Source organism: Gossypium hirsutum, chromosome A09, assembly GCF_007990345.1.
Source record: "Gossypium hirsutum isolate 1008001.06 chromosome A09, Gossypium_hirsutum_v2.1, whole genome shotgun sequence".
NCBI lineage: Eukaryota > Viridiplantae > Streptophyta > Magnoliopsida > Malvales > Malvaceae > Gossypium > Gossypium hirsutum.
Window position 1 is genome coordinate 36,166,447 of NC_053432.1, and position 20,649 is coordinate 36,187,095.

A 20,649-nucleotide genomic window follows, 5' to 3' on the forward strand; every position below is an offset into this window, starting at 1 on the left:
GGTTTGTATTCTGTACTTACCGGTTCCTGCTCATTGTGGTCTACCTCACCTTTACCTTTGTTTATCTTAGTTTCTTGCCTTGGTTCTGGTTCAAGTGTGACTAACCCTTCCTCATCTTGACTAGTAATCGCGTTGAGTTGCTCCCTTGGGTTAGATTCTATATTGCTTGGCAAGCTACCTTGTGGTCGTTCAGAAATCAACTTGGCAAGCTGTCCAATCTGAGTTTCGAACCCTTGGATCGATGCTTGTTGATTTTTGAGTGCTGTCTCAGTATTTTGAAAATGAGTTTCTGACACCGAGAAGAATTTGGTTAGCATCTCCTCAAGGTTCGGCTTCTTTTCTTGCTGGTAAGGTGGTTGTTGAAAGCCAGGAGGATGTTGTGGCCTTTGATTTCCTTGACCGTCCCACGAGAAATTGGGATGGTTCCTCCAACCTGCATTATAAGTGTTACTATATGGGTCATTTTGAGATCTAAAGTTATTTCTATTGGACTTGTTCCTCCTCGATGTTAGGGTTAAAGGGTTGATACTCTGTGCATGCTCCTCCTCCATTCGAATCACACCTCATCACTAGATGTACCTGAGTAGAGCTACACAAACCATCAATCTTTTTATTTAAGAGTTCTACTTGGTTAGATAGTGTAGTAACCGCGTCGAGGTTGAAAAATCACCTGCTTTCGTCGGCTTTGTTCTCATAAATTGCCACTGATAGTTATTCAGTGACATCTGCTCAATAAATTCGTAAGCCACCTCAGGTGTTTTATTATTGATAGTTCTTCCAGCAGTTGCATCAATCATCTGCCGAGTTGAAGGATTCAGGCCATTATAAAACGTTTGAACCTGTAGCCAAAGCAGTAACCCATGGTGATGGCACCTTCTCAAAAGGTCTTTGTATCTCTCCCATACATCGTAGAGTGTTTCTAAATCCATCTGCATAAAAGAAGAGATATCATTACGTAATTTGGCTGTTTTAGCCGGTGGAAAATATTTTAATAAAAATTTTTCGGTCATTTGTTCCCAAGTAGTAATTGACCCTCATGGTAACGAGTTCAACCATTTTTTAGCCTTATTCATTAACGAAAAGGGAAACAACTGAAGATGTATGGCATCATCAGAAATGCCATTGATTTTAATTGTATAGCCAAATTCTAGGAAATTTGCCAAGTGAGCGTTGGGATCCTCGTCCTGCAAACCATCAAACTGAACAAACTGTTGTATCATTTAAATTGTGTTAGGTTTCAGTTCAAAATTATTTGCAGCAATAGCAGGTCTAACTATGCTTGACTTAGTTCCTGTTAAATTAGATTTAGCATAATCATACATAGTGCGCGGAGTAGGATTTTGATTAACAACAATTGTAGGAGGTAGCGGATTTTCTTGGATTTTAGCCATCTCCTCAGCTGGGGTTTGAATATCGTCCTCTTGATCGTTCTCTGTGTATCTTAAGCTTCACTTTATTTCTCTTTGGTTTTTGCGAATTGTGCGATCAATTTCACTGTAAAAAAGTAATGGTCCTGACGGGTTTCTTCTAGTCATAAACTATAAAAAAACCTGCTAGAAGAAAATAAATGAAGAATTAGAAAAGAAAATAAAAATTCAAATTGCAATAAAAGTAAAATGGCTAAATTAATAAAAATCGAGTGTTCCTAATATCTTAGTTCCCCGGCAACGACGCCAAAAACTTGATACGTGATATTCGTGACAGATTTTAAATATTTATAATGAATCGTTCTTGAAACTAACTATTATCATGATGAAGGCAAGTGTACTTATCAAACAGTAATATAGCTTTAGCAAGACCGGATTGTCGAACCCAAAGGAACTAAAAGGACTAGTCATGACTGTCTTTTTATTATCTAGCTTAAGAATAATGGGTTTTGTTTTAACTAACTAATTAACTAAACTAAGAATTCACAGAAAATAGAATTGGGGAATTACTTTTGGAAAACTCGATTGGTTGAGACAACACCTAAGGAAAAATCCACCTAGACTTCACTTGTTATTTGACTCTGAATCGGACGATTTATTCATTTGACTTGATCCGTAGAAATCCATAAGTTATATTATTATCTCTCTCGAGACTAACAACATCTAACCCTAGGTTGAATAATTGAAATCTCTTTCTAATTAACTCCCTAGGGTTGCATGTTCTCTATCTATGGATCCCCTTATTAGGTTTCACCCTAATCCAGCAAAATCTTGTCACCCTATCTCTAGGCGTGCAACCAACTCCGCTTAATTACGACAAATGTACTTTTATACAGGGCCTATTCCTCCTTTGAATAAGAGCTTAACTTGAGTCAATATCCTGGAATATCAAAACAAGAATTAAGAACACATAATTAAGAACAAGTCAAATATTTATCATACAATTCATATAATAATAACAAGATCTGTCTTAGGTTTCATTCCCCTTAGGTATTTAGGGGTTTTAGTTCATAACTAAAAAGGTAAACATCTCAGAAGAATAATGAATACAAAAACATAAAGAAAAACCCAAAACTCCTAAAGGGAAATTGAGGGGAGATCTTCAGTTTTGATGATAAACCCGACTTCTGAGATGGATCAATCAGCTTTCCTTGAACAGTTCCCTGCTTCTTTCCCTGTGTGTCCCCCTTTCCTCCTCTTCTAGGGTGTATTTATAGGGTTTTGAATGCCTAAGAACCCTCAAAATTGGCCTTTTCTGAATTGGACTAAACTCGGGCTCGGTAGGGACTCGCCCATGTGACACGCTAGTGTGCGATTAGTTCAAGCCATGGTCAAGCTTGTTAAATAGGCACAGGTGTGTGGTCCACCCGTGTGAGTCGTGCTTTGATTCTACCAAATTGACACGGCCGTGTAGTCTACCCGTGTGAGGAGGTCCAGGCCGTGTTGATTTCCTACGTTGGCCCATTTTCTTTGTTTTTGGCTCGTTTCTCGTTCCTTTCACTCTCCTATTCTCACCTAAGTATAAAACATGAAATTAAGGCATTAGGAGCATCAAATTCACCAATTTTAAAGAAAAATCATCCATAAAATATGCTAAGCATAGGATAGAAATATGTATAAATTACGGTTTATCATAAAGAATAAATTATGAAATGTATTGGTTAATATGGTGATTAAAATAGTGGATTTTATCATTATAGATCAAGAAAATTAAGATTTGAGCTTAAATCGGAAAGCACGAGGTTATGGAGTAAAATGGAATAATTGGCCGAAATTTTCGTTCGAGGTAAGTTCGTGTGGTAATAATAATGTAATGTTATAATGGAATATTAAATGCTTTATTGTTATTATTATATAAATTGTATGATTGATTATACGAATATTCTTGATGAAGATTCTGTAACAGTCCGGTTTTGACCCTAGTCAGAATAGTGGTTTTGGGACCACAAATCTGAGTCAAAAAAATATTTAAATATTATTTTCTGTGCTTATGATATATGAATTAGTATGTGTGAAAGTCTCGTATGAAAATTTAAATGTTTGTGTGCTTAATTTTGAAAAAGGAGCTAATCGCGTAAAATGTTAAAGTGGCCTTCTAATTGTTAAAGTGCCTATTTGATTTGGTTTTATAATTGTAAGGTCCTTATATGGTTATTTGACCATTGGAAGTTCGAATGGACATAAATAACCATCCATTAAGTGAATTTGTAATGAATTATTAAAGGTTAAAATTGAAAAAGAATTATTAATGTTAATTAAAATAAAACAAAAGCATAAAAATCAAGTCATTTGTGTTCATCTTCAACCGAAAATCAAAAAAAAAAAGAAAAGAAAAAGAGTTAGCTAAGGTTTGGCCATACTAAAGATCAATTCAAGGTTTGTTTTTGTTCCGTTTTTGATAATTTCTACATTTTTGTAATCGTTGCTTTGTATACTATCAAGCCCATGTCTCAATTTTTGATTTTTTTTGATGATTTTGAGTTATGCCATTGATGAAACTATGAGTTTTGTGAAGTTAGTTGTTGATAAATGGAAAATATAATTTGGGTTAATATCTATTGTCTTTGGATTTTTGATGATTTTGAGTAAAATGGGCTAAATTGTGAAATTTGTAATTTGAGGGACTAAAATGTGAAATAAATAAATGTGTGGACTTGTATGAGTTCTATGAATATTCAGCCAAGCATGAGTATGTGCAAATTATGTGTATTTTGTGATATTGTGATTTTGTGAAATAGGGACTAAAGTGTCAAAATGTGAAAATGTGAGGGTTAGTTTGCAAAATGCCCTAAATATGTGTTTATGGATTGTTTTGAATGAATTGGTGATTGAATAAGTTAAATTTGAATTTATATAGATCAAGAATTAAAGAAAATAGAATTAGATTGGGGAAAGTCGAAAGTTGTCGAGTAACCGATTCCACCCATCCGAATTCGTACGAGGTATGTCAATATACAATAAACGTGTTTGAATTGAATTATTATTATTCATTTGATATTGAATTATGATGAATGAATGTCCGAGCTAAATGTATGCTATCTGAGAAAGTATCGACAAGGTTCCGACATCTGAAAAGCCCCGTACGAATCTTAGGAATAGTTAGGATACATATGTCATGACATAGGATCCGATATGTGATTTCGTGTAAGACCACGTCTGGGACGTTGGCATCGACTTCTGTTCTACGTGTAAGACCATGTTTGGGACATCGGCATCATATCTGATTTCGTGTAAGACCCTGTCTAGGATAGTGTCATCGATGTTTGATTACATATAAGACCACGTCTGGGATGTAGGCATTGTATATGCTTTCTGAGCTTTCCGTGTATCCGTACTTTTCCAAAAGGATCAAATGGGCATTCCAAAAAATGAATGACTTGTGAAATAAATATTCGATTCAGGTACGTTCGAAATGAGTATCACATTTGATAGTGAAAGGTAAGTATGTAGTCTTTAATGAGAAAAAGAAGATATATGGTAAAAGCATGATAAATTATGCTATATGTATCATGGAAATTGAAAGATATGAAGTGTAGGTGAATATGGAAGTTGTAATAGTTTATGACTTGAAGTAGATGTAATTTGATAATGAATTAATGTTTAATGTGTTAAGTTTATTTGTATAAGGCTTACTAAGCTTTTATAAGCTTACTCTGTGTGTCTTTTAACTGTATTACAGATATCATAGCTACTGGAAGCTCGGGGATCATTGTGGATTATCACCGCACTATCGAACTTCATTTTGGTACATTTTAGAAATGTAAGTATTGGAGTATGGCATATATAGGCTAGAAGTACTTTGAATATGATTTGAAATGTGTATATATCTAGCCATGTGATTTGGCTTGATTATGGATATGTTTATGAATGAGTTATGGTATAAGTTATATGATGAAGTTATGTTTATGACATGTTTTTGTTTGGCCAAAATAAATGGTCAATCTGGCAAGTATTTGGTAAGTTCATAGTATGAGATTGAGTGGTATGTATTAAGGTTTATAAACCATATGTTTTGAGGTGCTTTGTCTTATTTTTGGCATAAAATAGTAATGTTATTAAGCATGGAATTGGTTGGCAGTGATATAACATGAATGGTTAATGTTTTGGTTGTGAATTGGATGTGAATTGGTTAAGAAATGTTGTGATTTTGGTTGCTTGTAGGTTTGTTTTAAATGGGTGGCAAATTGGCTTTTCTAATGGCTTATTTTTGTCTACACGGGCAAAGACACGGGCGTGTGTCTCAGCTGTGTGCGACACATGGTCATGTTGTGTAGCCGTGTGTCCCCTGGGGTACCCTACAATTGTAAGTCAGGCTCGAGCACAGCCAAGGCACATGGGCGTGTGGCTAGCTGTGTGACTCAAGTAAGTGTCGACCGCGGCCAAGTCACACGAGCTTGTCTTGTCGTGTGAGCAAGTGGCTCGTGTGGCTTAGTCAGTATGTATACCCTATTTTGACACGGCCTAGACAAATGGGCATGTCTAATGCTGTGTGAGGCACACGACCTGTTCACACTGGCGCGTAACCTATATTACTTTGAGAAATGTTTAAGTTTTGGAAAAAAAATTGTATGACCTTGGTTTAGTTCCGACCCTTTTCTGATGTATGTTTAAGGTCTCGATGACCTAAATAAGGGATATTATGTTGATGTTTGATCTTTGATGCTATGATGTTTGCGAAATGAATGTTAAATGTTTTGATTTGTCTAATAATGCCTTTAACCCTAGTCCGGCGACAGATACGGGTTAGGGGTGTTACAGATTCGACAAGAAAGTACATAAGCAAATAATGTGATGTTGTAACATATTTTAATGCTTTGATAATATGTGCATTTAAATGTTTTATTACTATCATGAAAGTATGAAATGTATGATGGAAGAATAAATGACATTATGAGCAAGTGCGACGACATTGAGTTAGATAAGAAATCCCGTTTGAACCTCAGGATTAGTATAGGATACATGAGATATGTCATGAGAAATAATGTGGTCTGAACTCATGGGTTGTGTCTGAGTTTATGAGACAAGTGATAAATGTAATGTGGGTCCGGGTGCTGACTATGTGATCAGGACCGTGAGTAACTCATTGAGTGAGCATATCATGTTAATGCTTTGGGGTCCGGGTGCTGACCTTGTGTACAGACCCGTGAGTAGCTCAAATGCGAGCATTACATAATATGTGGTAGCTTTAGCTATATATTTTACGCGCTATGAGTTGGTTCTAGCTATGTATATTGCACTATGTGCAAGTTTCTGTGCATCCATTAGTATTCCTAGTGTTCAACGGGTAATTCAAGGAAGGATTTGATGATGGTTCCAATGAGATATGTCATTGGTGAGAACGAACTTGAGTTATGTTACGAATGAGTACAAGTATGCATAGAAACTCGATTGAATATGAAATCCAAGAATGGTAAGTCCAAGAGTATTGTGAAATGATGTTGTGTTAATTTGGTGGACTATGATATATGTTTATAAATGCATAGATTTCTAATTTAAAAGAAATGAATGTGTGATGGACTTAGTCATCATCATTTTTGTACTAAAACTGTTTTGGACAGTAGCTAAAGTCCAACTTTGAAAATTCACCTTTAAAACTTTTCAAACATGTACATTTTATCCCTTACACAGGCCTTCGAAGCCTAAAACATACCTAGGGGCAGTTCAGGACAAAACTGGGAACATTCGGTAAACTTTGGGTACCTTGGAAAATTTCCCTTACTTTGAAATGTCACACACCTGTGTGGGTGGGGCCGTGTGATCACACATGCCCGTGTGGCTTGGGACACACCCATGCCCTCAGCCCGTGTGCAACACTGACTTTACCCTTATCATACAATTAGGGACACACGGCCAAGACACATGCCTATGTGGCCTGCCCGTGTACAACACTAACTTAAAATTTTAGGTGCAGGGGATGCATGACCATACCACACACCCATGGGAGTGGCCCGTGTGTCACACACAGCCTAGACACATGCCCGTGTGTCTAACTGTGTGGACCCTTTTCATCACTTATACTTAATGATTACCAAATACAAAGTAAAACATGATTATATTCTTATATATGATCTTGGCAAAACTCATTGTATGGAAACCTCATATCATTGGTTTCATACATGATAAGTTATTCCCCATCTTGTATTTATGGGTTTCCATGTCACTTTAACACATTCAAGATTGGCTCATTCTTGTGACTAATTGCCAATTGGGAAACAAACCATCATATGAAGTGTAAGCTTGCATAGATTTGTAGGTCATAGCCCACTTCAAAATAAGCCAATTCATATGGCCATATACAAAAAGATAGGTATATCTTTACATGCCTTCATTTGGAAAATCAAATGACACATATAACAAAATACTCAAAAGTCCTATACATGCCATTGAACATAATAGAAATGTCTTTATACCAAAGCTAGTCTATTTGATAGTGTGATGGCTTTCCCAACCGTCTTCCAATCCTTACGAGTCCTTGAGCTCTTAAAAGTAGGGAAAAGAGAGGGGTAAGCATTTACATGCTTAGTAAGCTCGAATAATCAGAAAGTAAACTTACCAAGTAATTAGCATGCAACGAAATTGGGTATTAAAATCAATAAGCATGAAATGGCTTCCCTATTACATACACTCATTCAAAGAGTTAGTCATATAACAAAGCACCATGTAATTTATCTTAGAGAGCTCATCATTCAACATCTCATTTTGTACATATATCTCATATTAATCTCGTTGAGTTTCTAGGAAATCTCAATGGAATATCCATTAACCGTCAACTCGTACGAATGATTGTTTCAGGTATGCACTCCCGCGAACCTCACATCTTATGGCGAGATTACCAGTCCAGGCTAAATCCCCTATATTACAAACTCATAAGTTGATGTCGGGATTACCAGTCCAGGCTAAATCACTTATAGCGACAAACACTCTTAATGAGCTCGGATCTGAATTACCAGTCCAGGCTAAATTCAGACCCTAATCGGATCACCTGTTCTGGTTAAATCCTCAATGCACATATATTCTTCGGAAGGCTCGATCATTTAAGGAACACCTGTTCGGGCTAGATCCTTTCTATATTTGAGATCAACGAATTAGCCATCTGGGCTAAATCCTTACTACAACACATTCAGGATCTCAATTCACCTGTCAAGCATGGTTTATCCATCGAATTCCCTTTTTAACTTCAACTGAGACAATTTTTCAACATATCATTATCAAGGATGCATTTCATGAAATTTTTATTTCATCAATAAATGCAAACATCATTCACTCACAAATCATATATTAGGCATATTAGGAGTTTACTTTAAGTTATCCGAACTTACTTGGTATTCGTTTCGGTGTCGTGTTTCAGTTATTCCGAAATCTTTCGTTTTCCTCGATCGACCTCCGGAGTTTGTTCTCAGGGTCTATAACAACAACATTAAATCATTAACTCTCTACATTATGCTTGTCAAGTCTAAATTCCACCTCGGTCCAAATGACCGTTTTACCCCTAACCTTTCATATTTTTACGATTTAGTCCCTAGGCTCTTATAATGAAACACATGCAATTCCTACCTTACCCAAGCCTAGCCGAACACTTTTCTCTCTTATGGTAGCCCATATTTTCCATTATTTTCTCATTTCTACCACATATTTTACAACTTTTGCAAAAAGGTCCCTTTAACGATTTTTCATGAAAATCACCTAGGAAAAGATGTTTAACACACGTCCAACTTTCATATTCCTCCATAATCCATCAAAATACAAGTAACTCATGCATGGGTAAAATTTTAAACATGAACCCTAGCATGAAATATGGGTAGAAATAGAGTGAGTAAGCTATCGGAATTTCAAAAATACAAAGAACATTAAAAACGGGGCTTGGGAGTACTTACTATTGAGCTTGAAAAGCTTGGAAACCCTAGCTATGGAGGGCTTGAAAGTTTTGGCTGGTACAAGGGAGAAAATGGCAGATTTTTGGTTCATTTTTCCCATTTTATTCCATTAAAATGCCAAATGACCAAAATGCCCTTAAGCCCTTACTTTAAAATTTCATCCATGCAAGCCCATTTTTGTCCAAAAACTTATAAATTGGGAAAATTTTTCTCCAAGACCTTTTAATTTATAATCTAAAGCAATTCCATGCAAATTGCTTCTAGAATCCAAGTTTTACAATTTATTCAATATAGTCCCTAATTTCCAATTGGACACCTTACTCAGATAATTTCTTCATGAAACTTTAACACATGCATAGTCTCATATTCTAGGCCTCATAATAATCATAGTATAAATATTTTGATGTCAGATTTATGGTCCTGAAACCACTATTCCGACTAGGCCATATTTTGGGATGTTACATTTCTCCCTCCTTAGGGACTTTCGTCCTCGGATGTCTTACCAGTAAACAGGTTCGGATATTGGCTTCTTATGGTTTCTTTTGGCTCCCATGTAGCCTTTTCCACACCATGTTGATGCCATAAAACCTTTACTAGAGCGACATTTTTATTCCTCAACTATTTAACTTCAGGAGCTAATATCTTAACCGGTTCCTCTCCATAAGTCATGCCTGGCTGAATTTCAATCTCAGTCGACGAAATCACATGAGAGGGATCTGATCGGTATTACCTTAACATAGATACGTGGAACACATCGTGAATCTTTTCTAGTTCGGGTGGCAATGCCAAGCTATAGGCTAACGGTCCAACTCTTTCAGTGATCTAATATGGTCCAATAAATCACAGACTCAGCTTGCCTCTCTGACCAAATCTCAACACCTTTTTCCATGGAGATACTTTTAAGAATACTCTATCTCCAACTCAGAACTCAATTTCCTTTCTTTTCAGATCAGCATATGACTTTTGCCTATCTGATGCCACTTTTAAACAATCTCGTATCACTTTAACTTTTTCTTCAGTTTCCTTAATCAGATCAACTCCATGAATCTGACTTTCCTTGAGTTCTGTCCAGTACAATGGAGTTCAATACTTCCTGCCATACAAGGCCTTATAAGGTGCCATCTTCAAACTTGTTTGAAAACTGTTGTTGTAGGCAAATTCTACCAACGACAAGTATTTTCGTAGCTACCCTTAAATTCGAGGATGCAACATCGCAACATATCCTCAAGAATCTGAATCATCCTTTTAGACTGACCATCAGTCTGCGGGTGAAAAGCTATACTAAAGCTCAACTTAGTACCCAAGGCTTCTTGTAACTTCTTCCAGAATCTCAATGTGAACCTCGGGTCTCTGTTTGAAATAATCGATAGTGGTACCCCATGTAATCTCACAATCTCAGAAATATATAAGTCGGCCAAGAATAATCTGTCCTTACTGGAATAAAATGAGCCGACTTTGTCAACTTATCCACAACGACCCATATGGCATCTTTTTTTTTCAGAGTTAACGGTAATCCTGTCACAAAATCCATAGTAACTTTGTCCCACTTCCATTCGGGGACCATCACAGGCTGTAACAAACTTGAAGGTACTTGATGTTCAGCTTTAACTTGCTGATACCAGGCATTTCGATACAAATTCAAAAATATCTCTTTTCATGTCGTTCCACCAGTACATTTTCTTCAAATCGTTGTACATCTTGGTACTTCCCAGGTGAATTGATAAATGGCTGTTATGTGCTTCTTGCAAAATTTTCCGAATAAGCTCATTATCTTTGGGTACACAAACCCTATCTCTAAACATCAAACACCCATCAGAACCAATTCGAAAATCTAATTCAATACCTGACTCACATTGAGTCCTTTTAGCTTGCAAGTCATCATCATTTGTTTGAGCATTATAGATTTCTTGAAGAAATGTCAGCCTAGCCTCTAGCTATGCCAAGACATAACCATCGTCAAGCTGTAACACCCCCACGCCTGAAACCGTCACCGGAGTCAAGCTTGAGGTGTTACTAAACTTATCTTACCTTTTAAACAACTCTAAACCACTTATTTTAATTTTTGGAATAAACTGTTTTTCTGCGTCATGGTTGCTTAAAAATTCATTTCTCGAGTTTAAAAACTCGAAATTAAGATCCGTAAATTTTTCTTGAAACAAGACTCATATATCTATCTACTAATTTTTTTCTAGAATTTTTTTACTTAGCCAATTAGTACAGTTTATTAGTTAAAGTTACCCCTATTTCAAAATTCAACTGCACTGGCCTTTACTTACTACGAACAACTTTTCTCTCTGTACAAAAATCATATGACTATACCGTTTGTTTCTATTAAAACTAGATTCAATAAGGATTCTAACCATATAAAGTAAACCACCTAATTATTTTTTTAAAATTTATTGTGAATTTGTAAATTTGGAATAGGGGATGTAGAAATCGCTCTAGCCCTATTTCACCAAAACTCAGATACCCTATAAAATACAAAACCTTTACCTGTTTTGCTTATTCCATATGAAAATAGACACAACGAGCTTTAATTTAATATATTATTCACCATCAACCTATGTCTCTACAATTTCTTGTGATTTTTAAAAATCCAGTTATTTTTGATACTTGAATCTGTTTTTAAGTTACTTTCACATTTTTCTTAGTTTTCATGTGATGGTTACTACTTAATCATACATACTATTAAACATGTATATCATCAGCCACTCTATTAGCTAATCACTAGAAAGTATTTACATATCATTCATTGATCATATCATATCAAAAGAAACCAAGTTCCTATACATGCCATACACAAAATGAAACATCTAACTATACCAATGTGATTTCTTCGATAGTGTGATCGGGTCTCTGACGTTTCCTTCAATCCCTGAATGGCTTGATAAAAACTATAAAAAACAAGAAAATAAAGAGAGTAAGCACTAGGCTTAGTAAGCCTACAAGCAAATAAATTACAGCTTTCAACACTATGAATAATTATACATAATGTCACCTAGCCTCATAAACTTTTTTTACTTCTCATTTTCTACCTTCTTCTTTACTCACTTACCTTCTTTCTTACCTGACCTTTCACTATTCATAAATATAATCTATCTTCCCTTTTGCTGATAATTCACTGTAATTTAATGTGTACAATGACCCATTGAACCACTCGGAATACTAAGGATACTAGGGTCGTTCCTGTCTATCAATATCCTGCCAATGCCATGTCTTCGACATGGACTTACATGAATTATTCCTGTCTCCAATGCCATATATATATATATAATATGGGCTTACATGGGTCATTCTTGTCTCCAAAGCCATATAACTGATATGGACTTACATAGCTCATTTCTGTCCTGTCCTGTCCTGTCAACCCCAATATTCTAACATTCCTAAGGTTCAAACGGGGCTTCCTAATGTTTTTTCTCTATCACTTCGCCTTTAATTCAACTTTAAATATTCAAAGAAAATAAGTATATAAATGCTGGAAATTGACAATAATAATGTAAAATAAAAGAATATTGCATTTATTTATTGTAAACTTACCTCGATACAAAATGTGACTAAACTTTACAATTTAGTCCTTTACTTTTTCTTTTCCCTGATCTACTCCCGAATTTCGCTCTTCTTGATTTATAATAGCAAATTTAACTTATTTAATATTCAAATTTATCAAAACAGTCCTTGACCCAAACTTTGGAAAAATTACATTTTTGCCCCTAAACTTTCACATATTTGCACTTTTTCCCCAAGGCTCGTAATTTAAACTTCATCCTATTTTCTTATGTTTTATGACATGCTGATCATTTTTCCCTTCTATGACAACATCAAATTCACAGTCTAACATGTACTTATGACTATTAGGTATTTTTACCGATTAAGCCCCTTTTACTCGTTTTCACTTAAAACCGAGTAGTACAATTTTCTAACATAATTTAAAACCTCATATTCTATCATAAAACATCAAAATAAACACTTTTCACCTATGGGTATTTTTCCAAATATGAACCCTAACCTAAAGTATTGCTAGCATAAGCTTTATCGAGCTACCGGGACTCTAAAAACGTAAAGAACATTAAAAATGGGGCTTGGAATCACTTAATATGGAGCTTGAAACAAACCCTAGCTATGGATAACCCTTGAAATTTCGTGCTAATGAATAAGATGATGAATTTTGTGTTATTTTTCCCTTATTATTTCATTTAATATCCAAATAACCAAAATGCCCTTCCTTATTAAACTTTCAAAAATTCCATCCATGTCCTATTTTGTCCATGAACTTAGACATTGGTCAAATTGTTATTTAAACCCTCCTAATTAATATTCCAAAGCAATTTCATACTAAAAACTTCTAGAATGCAAGTTTTGCAAATTATTCGATTTAGTCCCTAATCTCAACTTAAGCACTTTATGCATAGAATTTCATCACGAAATTTTCACACAATCATGCAATCATATCATGAACCTCAAAATAATAATAAAATAAAATTTTCTACCTCAGATTTGTGGTTTCGTAACCACTGTTCTGTTTAGGCCCTATTTCGGGATGTTACATTTCTCCCCCCTTTAGGGATTTTTGTCCTCGAAAATCTTACCTATGAAGAGATTTGGATACTGTTTTTGCATAGCCTCTTTGGGTTCCCATGTAGCCTTGTCTACCCCATGTCTATTCCATAGTACTTTCACAAGTGCAATACTTTTGTTCCTTAATTGCTTTATCTACTAATACATGCTTGCCTAATGGATTCGATACTTTAATCACAAATTCTGTAGATTCTATAGGCATACTTGTACTAGACATCAATTTCTCACAAACATATGAATGAGTTGAACCCGGATCAATCAAAGCAATGACATTAATATCATATAGAGAAAATATACCCGTAATCACATCGAGGAAGGATGCCTCTTCGCGTGCACGAATAGCATAAGTCCTTGCAGGGGCTCTAACATCTGGTCTCACAGCCGAATCTCTTGAGGTACCTCTATTACTTGCTCCTACTCCCGGTTGCCTCGGTGATCTACCTCTAGTAGGAGTATTTCTAGATCTAGCACTCTGTGTTATCTCTCGATTAGCCACCTCTGGACATTCTCGTACAAAATGATCTGGAGTGCCGCATTTATAACAAACATTTTCGCCTGCCCGAAAAGGACCATAGTAAAGTCTACCACACCGTGAACACCCTGATCTACCCTGTCCAACATTACCTACACTTGCAGTCGAGGTGTTCTGAGCCTTCGAATCCTTAAATCTGCTGCCTCTATTCTGACTAGAATACCCGGCTGAGAAACTAGATCTGGTAGAAAGCTCCTTTGGTCTTTTGGATGTAGCCTGGAATGACCTGCTCATCTGTCTCTTCTTTGTATCTTGTGTCTCTGTCTTAACTTTGCCTTTTGTTTTTAACAGCTCCTCTGCCTTACCGGCTCTTTCAACTAAAATAACGAACTCTTTTATTTATAGGACACCCACTGACAGTCGGATATTATCATTTAACCCATCTTCAAACCTTTTACACATAATAGCCTCTGTGCACACACATTCTCGAGCATATTTACTAAGCCTGAAAAATTCGCGCTCATAATCGGTCACTGTCATATTACCTTGTTTCAATTCTAGGAATTCCTTTCTCTTCTGATCAATAAACCTCTGACTGATGTACTTTTTACGAAATTCCTCCTGAAAGAAATCCCAAGTGACCTTCTCCTTTGGTACAACTGATACAAGTGTCTTCCACCAGTAGTAGGCTGAGTCTCTAAGAAGTGATACTACACATTTCATACATTCCTCAGGTGTACAAGATAATTCGTCAAAGAATCTGATAGTATTTTCTAACCAAAATTCTACTCTTTCTGCATCATCATCTTTTGTTGCTCGGAACTCTTCTGCCCATTGTTTCCTGATTCTATTAACTGGTGGCTTTTCTCTTATCACTGTACCTGTGACTGGGGGAGCTTGAGCTACATGGGTAGCCTGAGAATCATGAGGGGGTGGAGGTCTAACTACCAGATTCATACGAACGAACTCGGCAAACAAATCATTCAAAGCTTGGAAGAGAGCTTCTCGAGTCACTCCTCCCTGATTAACTACTACTGGCCTATTCTCAGATGGCGCTGCCCCTTCCGTGGGAGCAGGCGCATTACTTTCTACATCATCATCACCAGCTCACTCGGGATCCATTACTATAAAACAAAACATCTAAAAATCGTCAAGAGTCATCACACTATCAAAATACAGGTATGGCATGTATAGCTAGACTTTTACACATACTAACTGTTTTGAGAACCGACTAAACCTGCTCTGATACCAATAAATGTAACACCCCCACGCCCGAAACGACACCGGAGTCAAGCTTGAGGTGTTACTAAACTTATCTTACCTTTTAAACAACTCTAAACCACTTATTTTAATTTTTGGAATAAACTGTTTTTCTGCGTCATGGTTTCTTAAAAATTCATTTCTCTAGTTTCAAAAATCAAAATTAAGATCCGTAAATTTTTCCTAAAACTAGACTCATATATCTATCTACTAATTTTTTCTAGAATTTTTTTACTTAGCCAATTAGTACAGTTTATTAGTTAAAGTTACCCCTATTTTAGAATTCGACTACACCGGCCTCTACTTACTACGAACCATTTTTCTCTCTATACAAAAATTATATGACTATACCGTTTGTTTCTATTAAAACTAGATTCAATAAGGATTCTAACCATATAAAGTAAACCACCTAATTATGTTTTTAAAATATATGGTGAATTTCTAAATTTGGAATAGGGGATCCAGAAATCGCTCTGGCCCTATTTCACCAAAACTTAGATACCCTATAAAATACAAAACTTTTACCTGTTTTGCTTATTCCATATGAAAATAGACACAACGAGCTTTAATTTCATATATTATTCACTATCAACCTATGTCTCTATAATTTCTTGTGATTTTTCAAAATCCTGTTATTTCTGATACTTGAATCTGTTTTTAAGTTACTTTCACATTTTTCTTAGTTTTCATGTGATAGTTACTACTTAATCATACATACTATTAAACATGTATATCATCAGCCACTCTATTAGCTAATCACTAGAAAATATTTACACATCATTCATTGATCATATCATATCAAAAGAAACCAAGTTCCTATACATGCCATACACAAAACGAAACGTCTAACTATACCCATGTGATTTCTTCGATAGTGTGATCGGGTCTCTGACGTTTCTTTCGATCCCTGAGTGGCTTGATAAAAACTATAAAAAAAAAATAAAGAGAGTAAGCACTAGGCTTAGTAAGCTTACAAGCAAATAAATTACAATATTCAACATAATGAATAATTATACATAATGTCACCTAGCCTCATAAACTTTCTTTACTTCTCATTTTCTACCTTCTTCTTTACTCACTTACCTTCTTTCTTACCTGACCTTTCACTATTCATAAATATAATCTACCTTCCCTTTTGCTGATAATTCACTGTAATTTAACGTGTACAATGACCCGTTGAACCACTTGGAATACTAAGGATACTAGGGTCGTTCCTGTCTATCAATATCCTGCCAATGCCATGTCTTCGACATGGACTTACATGAATTATTCCTGTCTCCAATGCCATATATATATAATATGGGCTTACATGGCTCATTCCTATCTCCAAATCCATATAACTGATATGGACTTACATGGCTCATTTATGTCCTGTCCTGTCCTGTCAACCCCAATATCCTAACATTCCTAAGGTTCAAACGGGGCTTCCTAATGCTTTTTCTCTGTCACTTCGCCTTTAATTCGACTTTAGATATTCATAGAAAATAAGTATGTAAATGCTGAAAATTGACAATAATAATGTAAAATAAAATAATATTGCATTTATTTACTGTAAACTTACCTCGATACAAAATGTGACTAAACTTTACAATTTAGTCCTTTACTTTTTCTTTTACCCGATCTACTCCCGAATTTCGCTCTTCTTGATCTATAATAGCAAATTTAACTTATTTAATATTCACATTTATCGAAACAGTCCTTGACCTAAACTTTGGAAAAATTACATTTTTGCCCCTAAACTTTCACATATTTGCACTTTTGCCCCAAGGCTCGTAATTTAAACTTCATCCTATTTTCTTATGTTTTATGACATGCTGATCATTTTTCCCTGCTATGACAACATCAAATTCACACTCTAACATGTACTTATGACTATTAGGTATTTTTACCGATTAAGCCCCTTTTACTCGTTTTCACTTAAAACCGAGTAGCACAAGTTGTCTAACATAATTTAAAACCTCATATTCTATCATAAAACATCAAAATAAACACTTTTCACCTATGGGTATTTTCCCAAATATGAACCCTAACTTAAATTATTGTTAGCATAAGCTTTATCGAGCTACCGGGACTCCGAAAACGTAAAGAACATTAAAAACGGGGCTTGGAATCACTTACTATGGAGCTTGAAACAAACCCTAGCTATGGAGAACCCTTGAAATTTCGTGCTAATGAAGAAGATGCTCAATTTTGTGTTATTTTTCCCTTTTTATTTCATTTAATATCCAAATGACCAAAATGCCCTTCCTTATGAAGCTTTCAAAAATTCCATCCATGTCCTATTTTGTCCATGAAGTTAGAAATTGGTCAAATTGTTACTTAAACCCTCCTAATTAATATTCCAAAGCAATTTCATACTAAAAACTTCTAGAATGCAAGTTTTGCAAATTATTCGATTTAGTCCCTAATCTCAACTTAAACACTTTATGCATAGAATTTCATCACGAAATTTTCACACAATCATGAAATCATATCATGAACCTCAAAATAATAATAAAATAAATTTTTCTACCTCGAATTTGTGGTTTCGCAACCACTATTCCGTTTAGGCCCTATTTCGGGATGTTACACAAGCAATGCCAAACGAGCATCCATGGCCCTTAATGTAAACTAGGATTTTCTGCTTAACGCATCGACGACCACATTTGCCTTTCCCAGGTGATAGTTGATGATTAGATCATACGGAACATCTTGATTTTGGGCTTAGTCAAAACAGTGGTTTCAGGACCAAAAATCTGATAAGGAAAATTTCATTTTTAATATATTTTTATGGTCTACGATTTCATGGAATGATTTCATGAGAATTTTGTTCGAAAATTTTGACGTTTGGGCGCTCAATTTGGTCAAAAGTACTAAATTGTAAAAAGTGCAAAAGTTGAGTTCTACATATTCGAAGCTTCTAATTGTTCTGAGTTTTTAAATTAAAGGTACTTAAATGGTAATTATACCATGTTGAAGTTTGTGGACAAAAATGGACATGGTATGATAGGTTTTTAAAAGTTTTTCATTAAGGGCATTTTAGTAAATAAGTAATTAAATGGATTAAAAATGCCAAAATAAGCCAAATTTGCTCATCTTCTTCCTCATGGCCAAATGTCTCATGAAAAACACCATGGCTAGGGTTTTCAAGCTTTCCAAGCTCATTTGTAACTGATCTCGAGCCCTGTTTTTAATGTTCTTTACATTTTTGAAGTCCTGGTAACATATTCTAGTTATTTCTACCATTTATTTGAGCTAGGGTTTGTGTTTAAAAATTTACCCATGAATGATATGCATGTATTTTGATGTTTAATGGTAGAATATGAAGCTTGAAATTGTGTTAAACAACTTTTGCTAAACGATTTTATGTGAAAACGAGTAAAATGACATAATCGGTAAAAATACCTAAAGTTCATAAGTACATGTTATAGTCAGAATTTGAGGTTTTCATAAAAGGGAAAAATGATCAGAATGTCATAAAACATACGATAATAGGATGAAGTTTAATTTTCGAGCCTTAGAGAAAAGTGCAAATATGCAAAAGTTTAGGGGTCAAAATGCAAATTTGTAAAAATATGATTTTTGGACCCTTATGAATAATGTGACTAATTATTAGGCTAAATGTGATATTATAGATCAAGGAAATTGAGATTCGGGCTTAAATCAGGAAAATATAAGGTTATGGACTAAAAAGGTAAATTGTCGTTTCTAGATCGAGGTAGGTTCGTGTGTTAATAATAATGCAATACCATGCATGAATTGTAATTCTCTATTGATATGACATAAATTGTATGACTTAATATGTTTAAGAGAAGTTGATGAATGGTGTGTATGATATGAAAAATGTAATGCTTGTTGTGTCATGTGAAATTAAATGGCAAATCATTATTACATGAATTGAATGTTAAATTACTATTACATGGGTTGTATGAATTGCTACACGGCTGTACCTGGTGAGATTTCGATGATTAAGTTTGAATAACTTAAAGTAAACCTCTAATATGCCTAAATGCATGTGTTATGAATGTGTGATGGTTGTATATAATCATGGCATGAAAATCCATGAATTGTGTTAGCAATAAATATGACAAAATGATAAATGTCTCGGTTGAATGAATAAGAGATATCTGATGGATACGCCATTCTTTATTGATACAAGATCCTGCATGTGTTTCAGAAAAGGATTTAGCCCAAACAGGTAATCTGTTGATCTTGAAATAAAAAGGATCTAGCCCGGACGGGTGTTCCTAAAGTGATCCAGCCTCCCGAAGAATATGTGTAAAAGGATTTAGCCCGGACGGGTAATCTGAATTAGGGTCTGAATTTAGCTTGGACTTTTAATTCAGCTCCGAGCTCATTGAAGGTATTTGTTGTCACAAGGGATTTAGCCTGGACTGGTAATCCCGACATCACTCTATGAGTTTATATTTCAGGGGATTTAGCCTGGACTGGTAATCCCACCGTAAGATTTGAGGTTCGCAGGAGTGCGTGCTTGAAAATGATCACTTGTATGATTTGATGGTAAATGGCTATCCATCAAAATTCTCAAGAAATTCAACGGGATCAAAACGAGAAATGAGAATGGAAATTCTTGAATTATTGAGCTCAACTAAGATTAATACAATGATGTTTTGTCATGAGACTAATTTGATGGTTGAGTGCATGTGATAGGGAATTATACTATACTTGGGATGTATGACTAAGTATGCCTATGAGAAATAATGACTTTTATATTGAGCTCTATTGTGAAAAATGAGTAAGGGATCCATGAAATGTGACAGCCCTAAAGTGGCCCTAGTCGGGAAGTGGTTTCGGGGCCACAAAACCGAGTCATAAAAATAATTAGCTGTCATATTTGATGCTTATTATATGTATATATGCATGTGTGAAAATTTCATGTTTGAATTTTGTCAATTGTAAGTGAATTTTATCAAATAGGACTTATGTGAGAAAATTTAGAAATGTGCTAGGCAAATGTGAAATGGCCTATTAATGCATGTTGTGAAAATGATGGGTTTGCATGTCAATTTACCCAAATTTAAGCTTAGTGGCCGGCCATGCT

The 20,649-nt window shown here is 35.2% G+C and overlaps 1 non-coding gene across 1 annotated transcript; it reads left to right on the top strand.

The window, feature by feature from the left end:
- The first annotated feature begins 855 nt into the window (after positions 1–855).
- On the top strand, positions 856–962 carry LOC121206897 (small nucleolar RNA R71). Its single transcript, XR_005902069.1, has one exon. It is a non-coding gene; the product is annotated as a small nucleolar RNA R71 (small nucleolar RNA).
- The last annotated feature ends 19,687 nt before the right edge of the window (positions 963–20,649 follow it).